This window comes from Musca autumnalis, unplaced genomic scaffold, assembly GCF_047663935.1.
Source record: "Musca autumnalis isolate F117 unplaced genomic scaffold, ASM4766393v1 scaffold_3, whole genome shotgun sequence".
Classification (NCBI taxonomy): Eukaryota; Metazoa; Arthropoda; class Insecta; order Diptera; family Muscidae; genus Musca; species Musca autumnalis.
In genome coordinates this window covers 247,685,339-247,697,185 of record NW_027411866.1, presented here as the reverse complement: position 1 = coordinate 247,697,185, position 11,847 = coordinate 247,685,339, and the positions used below count along the sequence as shown (strand labels likewise).

Below are 11,847 nucleotides of genomic sequence, written 5' to 3'. Positions count from 1 at the left end.
TTTACTTTACCTAAGCCCGGATTACGTTTCTTTCCATTTCCAAACGCTGACAACATTTATTTTCATATTAGACCTCGAATATTGTTACAGAAGGACGGCTATTTACTATTTTTGTCCAAAATTCGGGAATAAATTGCAATAGTAAATCATATCTAGCACATTTTTCTTAAGTATTTCAAATATTCGTCCGACTTCTTATTCAAGCAAAATTTTTAATAAAATTACCTTTATTTTTAAATATTTCTATAGCAGAGGCATCCCAAAAGAAGAAAAGAACAAAAATTTGCGGTATTTTGCTTTGAAAAACCTTAAAAACTCCAAATATATAGTGCGTATAGGTGTACGAATACGAATTTTGCCACCCACACAGGCACCATCTATACCTAAATGACGGAATAAATTAAAAATTTGTTTTGCTATTCGTAAGTCTTTCTTCGTTATGGTAATTCATATCAATTATTTCATATTTGCACATAAAATATGGAATTAATAACGATTTTATTAATTTTTTAGGGGTGTACGAATATGAACTTTGCATACTGTATACATATGTGCAGAAGTAAAAAAATTTGATTTATTTGCTGTTTCATTGATATATTTTATTATTTTCGAGCGAAAAATTATTGAAGAAATGTTTGTAATTTAATACTTTTTTTAGTCTTCTTTGAGGCTACTAAACTTACCTCTAGAAACGTGTCAGCACTGGTTTGTTTTATATAGCCTCAGTAGAACGGCCCTTCTGGTTTTAGGGGTTTTCAGGATTTTAGCCGTACTATCAAACAGAAATGTGTTCTAAATCATCTTCTTTATATTTTGTGAAACGGTTACATACAGTCAGGGAGAAAAGTTTACATACACCCCCTAAATCCCGGGTATTAGGGTTAGTAGTGATTTTTATGAAATTCCAAGTAAGCAGTTTTATTTCTGATTCAATTGATGCCAGAGGATTGTATCAGACCATATTACAAGGCATTTCAAGGCCTTCTATATGTAATTTGCACCAAGAATTCCGCGGAACCTATTAATTTCCTGAGAAATCTGATGAAAAGCGGGCATTTATCGACGGTCAAGAAGCAATATTTTGCACAAGAACAACTCCAAAGCTTTATAGGGTCTCAAAATTTGCAATCTGACACTAATTTTGTGGTTTTTTTAAAAGTGCATTACCTAAAAACGCAAAGAATTAAGCGAGTGTCGGCTTTAACAAGCTGTACAAGAAGTTTGACTTTAAATAACGGCATTTGACCCCCAAAAATTATTTTCTTTTCTCTAAAATATATGTATCTCAAACACCCAGAGGCATTCGCCAAAACAATAAAATGTATAAATGTTGCTGTTAATTCCATAAATTGCACGGCAATACGCATACTTCCTTGGGGTGTATGTAAACTTTTGTCCCCATCATTTTTAGGTTTTTGTAAAATTTACCGTTGTTTGTTTTATGGAACATACTTTTGTTCTATTAAATATTGATTATTATTGAGAAGAAATAAAACTGCATACTTGGAATTTCATGAAAATCACTACCAACCCTAATACCCGAGATTTAGGGGGTGTATGTAAACTTTTGTCCCTGACTGTATATTGGCAATAATTCACCATGATTACTTTTTAAATTTTTTTATTATACCCTCCACCATAGGATGGGGGTATATTAAGTTTGTCACTACGTTTGTAACTACTCGAAATAATCATTGTAGACCCCACAAAGTATATATATTCTTGATCAGCGTGCAATTCTACATCGATATAGCCATGTCCGTCCGTCTGTCCGTCTGTCTGTCTGTCCGTCTGTCCGTCTGTGGAAATCACTCTAGCGTCCGAACGGATTGACGTAGGTTGATGAAATTTTGGGAAAATATGTTATATTTACGTAGGACTTTTGGTATTGAAAGCGGGCTATGTAGGTCCACGCTTTCGTATAGCCCCCATACAAAATGACGCGTGACGCGCCGTCGTTTTAAGGAATTTTTAAGATATTTGGCCCATTTTACCACCGAATTGGTTGTAATTTGGTACTTTGTGTCTCCAGAGGCCAAAAAATATTCCTACCAAAGTTGGGTTATATAGGTCCACGTTTTGGTATAGCCCCCATATAAGGCCCCATATAAAGTACGCGTCATTTTAATATATTTTGAATGTATTAGACCCATTTGACCACAGAATTGGTTGTAATTTGGTATTTTGTGTCTTCAGAGGCCAGAAAACATTCCTACCAAAGTTGGGTTATATAGGTCCACGTTTTGGTATAGTCCCCACATAAGACCCCTTATAAAGTACGCGTTATTTTAATATATTTTGAATGTATTAGACCCATTTGACCAAAGAATCGGTTGTAACTTTGTATTTTGTGTTTCCAGAGGCTAAGAAACATTTCTACCATAAAATGTTTATATAGGTCCACGTGTTGATATAGCCCCCATAATACAATATCTCCCGATTTTCGATATTTTGAACGTTTTAGCCTTATTATCACACCGATATGGCTGAAATTTGGTATTTAGCCTACTTTAGGCGTATAAAACTTTCCCCCAAAAATTTGTAGGTATAGGTCCACGCTATCATATAGCCCCCATAGAACGGTACCTTCCGAATTTCGGTATTTTGAAGGTAGTGGCCACATTAATCCACCGAAATGGCTGAAATTTGTGGTGGAGGGTATAAAAAGTTCGGCCCGACCGAACTTAACGCTTTTCTTACTTGTTTTTTTATTTATTTATTGAAACATTTTGTAAAGTAAGCCTGAAGGCCAATTAGTTTTACAATATTCATAAGAAGAGTTCCTACTCCAAAATTTTCTTTTCTTTTCTTCTTTTTTTAACTTTTCTTTTTCTTTTTTTAACTTTAAAAAAAATTAATTTAAAAAGTATCCAAAAATATAGGCTCAAAAATTTACACCTTCCAAGAGAAGGTCTTTTCACTTGTTGACAGATGAGACTTCATATATGTACATACTATATGGTCTGTTCCAGTACTGCAAGAATCTACTAATTTTTACTATTTTTTCCGATAACATAAAGGAAAAAATGTTATCGTAGTAAAAAATAGTAGCTTCATGCAGGTTCTGGAACACAGCAACAATAACTGGGCAATTGAACGACCTAGTTCACTGTCCTAGTTCAAAAACGTATGAGTAACATCATACAAACTAACGTGAGATATTAAGTATATGTATTTTGTTCATACAAACAACCGGTGTCCAATGAACTAGATTGTGAACTAGGTCGTTCAATTGCCCAACTCTATTAAAAAGTTACCGCTATGCTTAAATACGTCCGTATTCCCAGGGCGTGTGTGGTGAAAAAAGTAGAACACATGTATTCTTATGGGAACTATCGAAATACGTCGAGCGTATACTTTCTGTAAGTTGAACAAACTCAACTATGACAGAAAAAAAATCTCAGGAAAAACTTAAATGCATTTTGAAAATCCTCTAAAATAGAACAAATGGTCTGTTCCAGTACTGCAATAATCTATTAATTTTTACTATTTTTTCCGATATCATAAAGGAAAAAAATGTTATCGTATTAAAAAATAGTAGCTTCTTGTAGGTTCTGGAACAGAGCAAAATTTTAATGTAAAGCTGGGTACACATTGTCAGTTTTGAATGACAGCTTTGTTGTTGCTTGCTAGTGTGGCCGTTAATTTTTGTCATTCATCATGCAACCACAAAATATTTTGTGGTTGCTGGACGGTTGGAGAGTTATCGATAATTCCAAAAAATCGTCATTCAAAGCTGACAATGTGTACTGTACTTAAAGCATTCAGAACTCTCGTAGGTAATTTTATTACACGTTTAGGATGAAAAGCAGTATTTTATGGTAGCAAATTTCAAGTTTCAAATTTCATGAGTAGACCCTATTACATTTTGAAAACTAAATTTACAAAAAAAGTAAAAATACAGCTGATTGTCACTTCTACCTTGTTTAAGTATGCCTTGAATCGAACTAATACTTTGCACACTTTTCAGATTTGGACGACAATACATGAATATGAAATCAAAACCAATATTGGTCCACTTTTGCAGTGTTTTTAAGGTGTTTTATTTATGTTAGGTTGCTTTTCAAATCTAGTCATTTTCCTATACAGCGGTACCACCCGATTTAGTTCAAATCCAGTAACTAATGTTTAACGCAGTTTGGATGACAATACATGAATATGGGCCAATTTTTTCCTATAGCCCCCATATAGCGGTACCACCCGATTTCAGGAATTTTGAAAATTTTATCTTCATTTTTAGCCCGAATTAGCTGTCATTTGGAAATTGCGATTTCCAATGATACAGACATTTCCCCACAAAAAATTGTGAACACTGGTCCAGGTTTTGGTATAGCCCCCTTATAGCGGTACCACCCGATTTCAAGTATTATAAGGATTTTATCTTCATTTTTAGGCCGAATTGGCTGTAACTTGGCAATGGGACCCCCCATTGGTACAGAAACTTTCTCACTAAAAATGATGGACATAGGTACAGGTTTTGGTATAGCCCCCATATAGCGCTACCACCCGATTTCAAGTATTATGAGGATTTTATCTTCATTTTTAGGCCGAATTGGCTGTAACTTGGCATTTGGAGTCCCCAATGGTACAGAAACTTCTCCACCAAAAATTTTTGACATAGGTCCAGGTTTTGGTATAGCCCCATATGGTGGTACCACCCGATTTCAAGTGTTTTATGGATTTTATCTTCATTTTTAGCCAGAATTGGCTGTAACTTGGAGTTCCCAATGGTACAGAAACTTCCCCACCAAATATTGTTGGACCAGGTTTTGGTATAACCTTTATATAAAGGTACTACACGATTTCAGGCATTTTAAAGTTTTTATCTAAATTTTCGGCCTAAATTGACTATAATTTTGTTCTCAGTGGTCAAAAAAAGTATTTAATAAATAGTTAAAAATAAAAAATAATTTAAAAAAATTAATGCTTGGTTTACAATTACAACTGTCAATTCCTTTGTGTATACGTCAAATGAAAACTCATCTGAAATCCATTGGATTTCATTTGACGTTTAAAAAATGGCAGTTGAAATCGAGTGGAGTATTTTATTTAGAAATGCACTTAAAACTAGAAAGTAATTTGTCTCTTAGCCTCAATAAATATATTCTTTCTCATGATGGAATCTCTCAAATAAAATGCTTGCATTTAAATTAAATGGTGGCAAAATTAAAGGGCAAGCGTTTTATTTGATAGATTCCATCATGAGAAAGAATATACATATTTATTGAGGCTAAGCGGTGGTATATGTTTGTGCAAATTGAAAACAATGCTTTTTGTGGAAATAAACAAGTAATTTGTTTTGTTTTTTGGAGAACCAAGTTGCAAAATGAAAAAAAAAATTTTTTTTTGAGGGTCATTTTCTTTTTTTATTTTTAATAAAATAGGAAAGTATGTAATAATGGGCCTATATGAAATAAACATCAACAGAGTCGCCATCTACATTTGTTTCCCTTTACTACAGACAGCTGTTATTCAATTTAACAGTCCGTTGTCTCTGAGAACAGTTTTAATTTTTGAAGTAAACAAAAACACTTGAGAAGAGAAAGTGAGAAGTGTACTCTCCATTGACAGTTGTGGAATTTTGTAACCTCAATGGGAGTTGCAAGTTGAACAAACATTGAACATTGTTGGATTAAACTTCGAATGGACAACACAAAAAGCGCGGATTAAACTTCTTTTATTTAAATGTTTAACTAGGCGGGAAAACAAGAAATAAAAGAAAAACAAATAAGTTATTGACTTTACTAAAACATAGAACAAGTGCGGTGTTTGAAGAGAATAATTTGTTTTGTTTGTGTTTAGTTAGAGAGTGATGGGGAACAAATTGCAAATTAAATAGTGTTGTAACGAATAGAACAAGAATAATAAATAAATAATAAAAAATAAATAAAATCAAATATTACTATGCAACAACATTGTTATTAGAAGCAAAACCAAACAAAATTGTGCACGGATACTAAACAAATACAACACTATTAAAGGCAAAACTATTTTTGCAGTTGTATTTTGTGGAATTCTGCCACTCGTCAAATGCAAATTCCCTTTGTTTTTAATGGTCAATAATGGAAATGTAAAGGAATAAAAAATAATAATAAACAACTTAATAAAGAATTAAAAAATAAAGCCAAACTGCTTTTAATTTTCTCTTTTTGCAAAAAAAGAAGAAAACAAATAGTAAAACTGTAGTGCCCACCTGAATTTGTAAAAGTGCATTTTGCGAATGTGTGTGCATGGACATGCCTTTCTGCTTCAGTGTATGTGTGTGTTGTAAAGAAAACTCGTAAAGTGCTTGTTTCTTAAGTTTTTCATTTCATTTCAAGAAGAGTAAGAAAAAAGATACAAACAAACAGTGAATTGAGCAAAAGGCTATAAAAAAAAACAAACAAATAAAACGACCTACCCAACAAAGCCGTTTGGATGCTACCATTCAACATTTTACCCTGCCTGCTGTAATCGCTTCTTGTTGGGCCATTTTATAAACGACTTTTTTGCCTAGATGTGGTAAGTTAGCCAACCAACCACTGTCTGCTATGGCATTTGAACTTTTATTATGAACTTTTTTTATGACCGTAGGAAGTTTATTGTTGTCGTTGTTTTGTACATTTGTTAGTGGTCAATGTACAGAAAAACCGACATGTGTACCTCTGAAGAAGAAGATAATACAATAATGATAAAATTAAATAATACCGGAAGATGAAAGAGATTTTGTTTTCTTTCTAGAAGAAGAAAACGGTGGCAAAGAAAGGAAATAAGTAATCTTTCTTTTGGTTAAGAAGTAGGTAGACAAATTACCTTTTTTTGGAAAGAATTTGGAATTTTTGCTTGATGTTTCTACTCAATCTTATTGGCTAATAGCGATCTTTCAAAAGCGAAAGTTGGTTATTAAATTTAATGCAACAAAATTACAAGGCGGTGATAAAATCGTTGTCAATGGCGCGACAAACATCTTAAATGAATAAATAAAGCGAAAATTGTATAAGTTGATTGTTTTAAATATTATTCCTGTAGTCGTGGATTTTTAAAAATATTTTTCTTGTAGTTGTGGGTTTAAACATATTTTTCTTGTAGTCATTTTTCCTGTAGTCGTGGATTTTTTTAATACTTTCCCTCAATTTTTGGATTTTTTTAAATATTTTTATTTTAGTCCTGGATTTTTTAGTTCGTGGATTTTTTTAAATACTTTTTTCTGTGGTTGTGGATTTTGTATACCCTCAGCATTTATGCTAACGAGGGTATATACACTTTCATACGGGCAACATGTGCCTCATCGAAATAATAATTTTAGACCCCAAATATGTTTGGACGAAATGTGTTTCAGACAATTTGGAGTTGATTTAGCCATGTCCGTCCGTCCGTCTGTCTGTCTGGCTGGCTGGAGCGCACGATAACTCTCGAACGGATCAACCGATTCGGTCCAAAATTTGGCTTTCATAATATTTTTTCCAAACTTAGTTTAAGTTCGAAGATGGATTAAATCGGTCCACTCCTTCCGGTACCTCCCCCTCAAAAGTCCGAAAATGTTCGGAAAATTTGTGTGCACGATAACTCTTGATGGAATTAACCGATTTGTTCCATACATTGCACATCGTGAAATTTCTACCAGATTTAGATGATGTTCCAATATGGACTCAATCGGTCTACTCCTACGGGTACCTCCTACACAAAATTTCGGAAAAGTTCAGTTTAGGAGCTGCTCTCGAATCGCTTTGATTTTTGTTGTAGCAACTTGTATATACTGCCCCCCATACAACGGTATAAGTTTCATCAGGGGCAAGTCCATACTTCCTGAGAATATAGCCTGAAAGGTACAAAAAACCCCTATGGCACCGTGTGTAGTGGTTGGAGCGCCAGATAACTCTCGAACGGATCGGTCCAAAATGTGGCCTTCGTAATATTTTGTGCAAGCTTAGTATAAGTTCGAAGATAAGCCATATCTGTCCACTCCTCCATGTACCTCCACCACAAAAGTTCAGAAATGTTCGAATAACTTTGGCACCATATGTAGTGGCTGGAGAGCTCGAACCTAATGCTGCGTTCGTCCACACTTTGGATATTGTAATATTTCTTCAAATGTTAGATGAAATTCGAAGGTGGTGCTTATAGGTCCACTCCTTCCGGTACCTCTCCCGCAAAAGTTCGAAAATATTAGCTAAAATGGTACGCACGATTTCTCATAGACGTAGCAACCGATTTGGTCGAAACTTTGGATCTCTAAATATTGTCGAAACTAAGTTTATGTTCTAATTTGGGTCCTATCCAATCACAAATGTTCAACATTTTTTGTGGTTAAGGGTCTGTTCGAGGATCCTTTGGACATTTTTACCGAAGGTTTTCCTAGTGGTCCTGTTTACAGCGATATTATGTTTTTCGTAGGCTAGTGTGATAAAAATCTCTATCTATCGATATCCCCTCATATTTTTGAGCTTTAATCCTATCCATACTTTTGTCGGTTCATACACCCAAAATTTTGAAAAACCCGCCCAAATTTATACGTTTTTTTTTTTTTTTTGGAAAAAAGTATTTCAATCCACACAGGCTGAGGGTATATCTCTGTCGGCAAAGCCGACTGATACTTTTTTGCTTGTTCAAAATGTTTTTCCTCGAGTCGTGGATTTTGTAAAATATTTTTTTTCTGTGGCTGTGGTTTTTTTTGAAATATTTCTCCTGTAGTAGTGGACCTTTTAAAATATTTTTCCTGTAGTCGTGGATTTTTTTAAATATTTTTCCTATAGTCGTGGATTTTTTAAAATATTTTTCCAGTAGTCGTGGATTTTTTAAAGTATTTTTCCTGTAGTTGTGGATTTTTTAAATATTTGCCCTTTAGTCGTGGATTTTTTTAAATATTTTCCCGGTAGTCGTGGATTTTTTGAAATATTTTTCCGGTAGCCGTGGGTTTTTTAAAATATTTTTCGTGGATTTATTAAAACATTTTTCGGTAGTCGTGGATTTTTTAAAATATTTTTCCGGTAGTCGTGGATTTTTTAAAATATTTTTCCGGTAGTCGTGGATTTTTAAAATATTTTTCCGGTAGTCGTGGATTTTTTAAAATATTTTTCCGGTAGTCGTGGATTTTTTAAAATATTTTTCCGGTAGTCGTGGATTTTTTAAAATATTTTTCCGGTAGTCGTGGATTTTTTAAAATATTTTTCCGGTAGTCCTGGATTTTTTAAAATATTTTTCCGGTAGTCGTGGATTTTTTAAAATATTTTTCCGGTAGTCGTGGATTTCTTAAAATATTTTTCCGGTAGTCGTGGATTTTTTAAAATATTTTTCCGGTAGTCGTGGATTTTTTAAAATATTTTTCCGGTAGTCATAGATTTTTAAAATATTTTTCCGGTAGTCGTGGATTTTTTAAAATATTTTTCCGGTAGTCGTGGATTTTTTAAAATATTTTTCCGGTAGTCGTGGATTTTTTAAAATAGTTTTCCGGTAGTCATAGATTTTTTAAAATATTTTTCCGGTAGTCGTGGATTTTTTAAAATATTTTTCCGTTAGTCCTGGATTTTTAAAATATTTTTCCGTTAGTCCTGGATTTTTTAAAATATTTTTCCGGTAGTCGTGGATTTTTTAAAATGTTTTCCTGTAGTCCTGGATTTTTTAGAATATTTTTTATGTAGTCCTGGATTTTTTAGAATATTTTGCTGTAGTCGTGGATTTGTTAAAGTATTTTTCCGGTAGTCCTGGATTTTTTAAAATATTTTTCCGGTAGTCGTGGATTTTTTAAAATATTTTTCCGGTAGTCGTGGACTTTTTAAAATATTTTTCCTGTAGTCGTGGATTTTTTAAAATACTTTCCCGGAAGTCGTGGAATTTTTAAAATATTTTTCCGGTAGTCGTGGATATTTTAAAATATTTTTCCGGTAGTCGTGGATATTTTAAAGTATTTTTCCGGTAGTCGTGGATTTTTTAAAATATTTTTCCGGTAGTCGTGGATTTTTTAAAATATTTTTCCGGTAGTTGTGGATTTTTTAAAATATTTTTCCGGTAGTCGTGGATTTTTTAAAATATTTTTCCGTTAGTCGTGGATTTTTTAAAATATTTTTCCGGTAGTTGTGGATTTTTTAAAATATTTTTCCGGTAGTTGTGGATTTTTTAAAATATTTTTCCGTTAGTCGTGGATTTTTTAAAATATTTTTCCGGTAGTCCTGGATTTTTAAAATATTTTTTTATTAGTCCTGGATTTTTAAAATATTTTTCCTGTAGTCGTGGTTTTTTTAAAATAATTTTCCTGTAGTCGTGGATTTTTTAAAATATTTTTCCGGTAGTCGTGGATTTTTTAACATATTTTTCCGGTAGTTGTGGATTTTTTAAAATATTTTTCCGGTAGTCGTGGATTTGTTAAAGTATTTTTCCGGTAGTCGTGGATTTTTTAAAATATTTTTCCGGTAGTCGTGGACTTTTTAAAATATTTTTCCTGTAGTCGTGGATTTTTTAAAATATTTTCCCGGATGTCGTGGAATTTTTAAAATATTTTTCCGGTAGTCGTGGATATTTTAAAATATTTTTCCGGTAGTCGTGGATTTGTTAAAGTATTTTTCCGGTAGTCGTGGATTTTTTAAAATATTTTTCCTGTAGTCGTGGATTTTTTAAAATATTTTCCCGGATGTCGTGGATTTTTTTAAATATATTTCCGGTAGTTGTGGATTTTTTAAAATATTTTTCCGGTAGTCGTGGGTTATTTAAAATATTTTTCCTGTAGTCGTGCATTTTTTGAAATATTTTTCTTGTAGCGTTGGATTTTTTTAAAATATTTTTCCGGTAGTCCTGAATTTTTAAAATATTTATCCTGTAGTCGTGGATTTTTTAAAATATGTTTCCGGTAGTCTTGGATTTTTTAAAATATTTTTCCGGTAGTCGTGGATTTTTTTAGATATTTTTCCGGTAGTCGTGGTTTTTTTAAATATTTTTCCTTTTATCGTGGAGTTTTTAAAATATTTTTTCTACAGTGGTTGATTTTTTAAAATATTTTTCCGATAGTCGTGGATTTTTTAAAATATTTTTCCGGTACTCGTGGATTTTTAAAAATATTTTTCCGGTACTCGTGGATTTTTTAAACTATCTTTCCGGTTGTCGTGGATTTTTTTAAATATTTTTCCGGTAGTCGTGGATTTTTTAAAATGATTTTTCTGTAGTTGTGGATTTTTTAAAATATTTTTCTTGTAGCGTTGGATTTTTTAACATATTTTTCCGGTAGTCGTGGATTTTTTAAAATATTTTTCCGGTAGTCGTGGATTTTTTAACATATTTTTCCGGTAGTCGTGGATTTTTTAAAATATTTTTCCGGTAGTCGTGGATTTTTTAAAATATTGTTCCGGTAGTCGTGGATTTTTTAAAATACTTTTCCGGTAGTCATGGATTTTTTAAAATATTTTTCCGGTAGTCGTGGATTTTTTAAAATATTTTTCCGGTAGTGGTGGATTTTTTAAAATATTTTTCCGGTAGTCGTGGATTTTTTAAAATATTTTTCCGGTAGTCGTGGATTTTTTAAAATATTTTTTCTGGCAGTCGTGGATTTTTTAATATATTTTTTCTGGTAGTCGTGGATTTTTTAAAATATTTTCCCGGTAGTCGTGGTTTTTTTAAAGTATTTTTCCGGTAGTCGTGGATTTTTTAAAATATTTTTCCGGTAGTCGTGGATTTTTTAAAATATTTTTTTCTGGTAGTCGTGGATTTTTTAAAATATTTTCCCGGTAGTCGTGGTTTTTTTAAAGTATTTTTCCGGTAGTCGTGGTTTTTTTAAAGTATTTTTCCGGTAGTCGTGGATTTTTTAAAATATTTTTCCAGTAGTCGTGGATTTTTTAAAATATTTTTCCAGTAGTTGTGGATTTTTTAAAATATTTTTCGTGG

At 32.5% G+C, this 11,847-nt stretch overlaps 1 protein-coding gene across 2 annotated transcripts in view; it reads left to right on the top strand.

The window, feature by feature from the left end:
• The first annotated feature begins 5,384 nt into the window (after positions 1-5,384).
• LOC141399255 (uncharacterized) overlaps positions 5,385-11,847 on the top strand; it is a 117,149-nt gene continuing 110,686 nt past the window's right edge. The window contains exons 1-2 of one of the 2 annotated variants that reach the window (XM_073977664.1): positions 5,620-6,070; positions 6,321-6,501. The gene's annotated coding sequence lies outside the window, so the exon portion shown is untranslated. Of the gene's footprint in view, positions 6,502-11,847 lie in introns of both variants that reach the window. The other variant, XM_073977663.1, reaches the window with a different exon arrangement.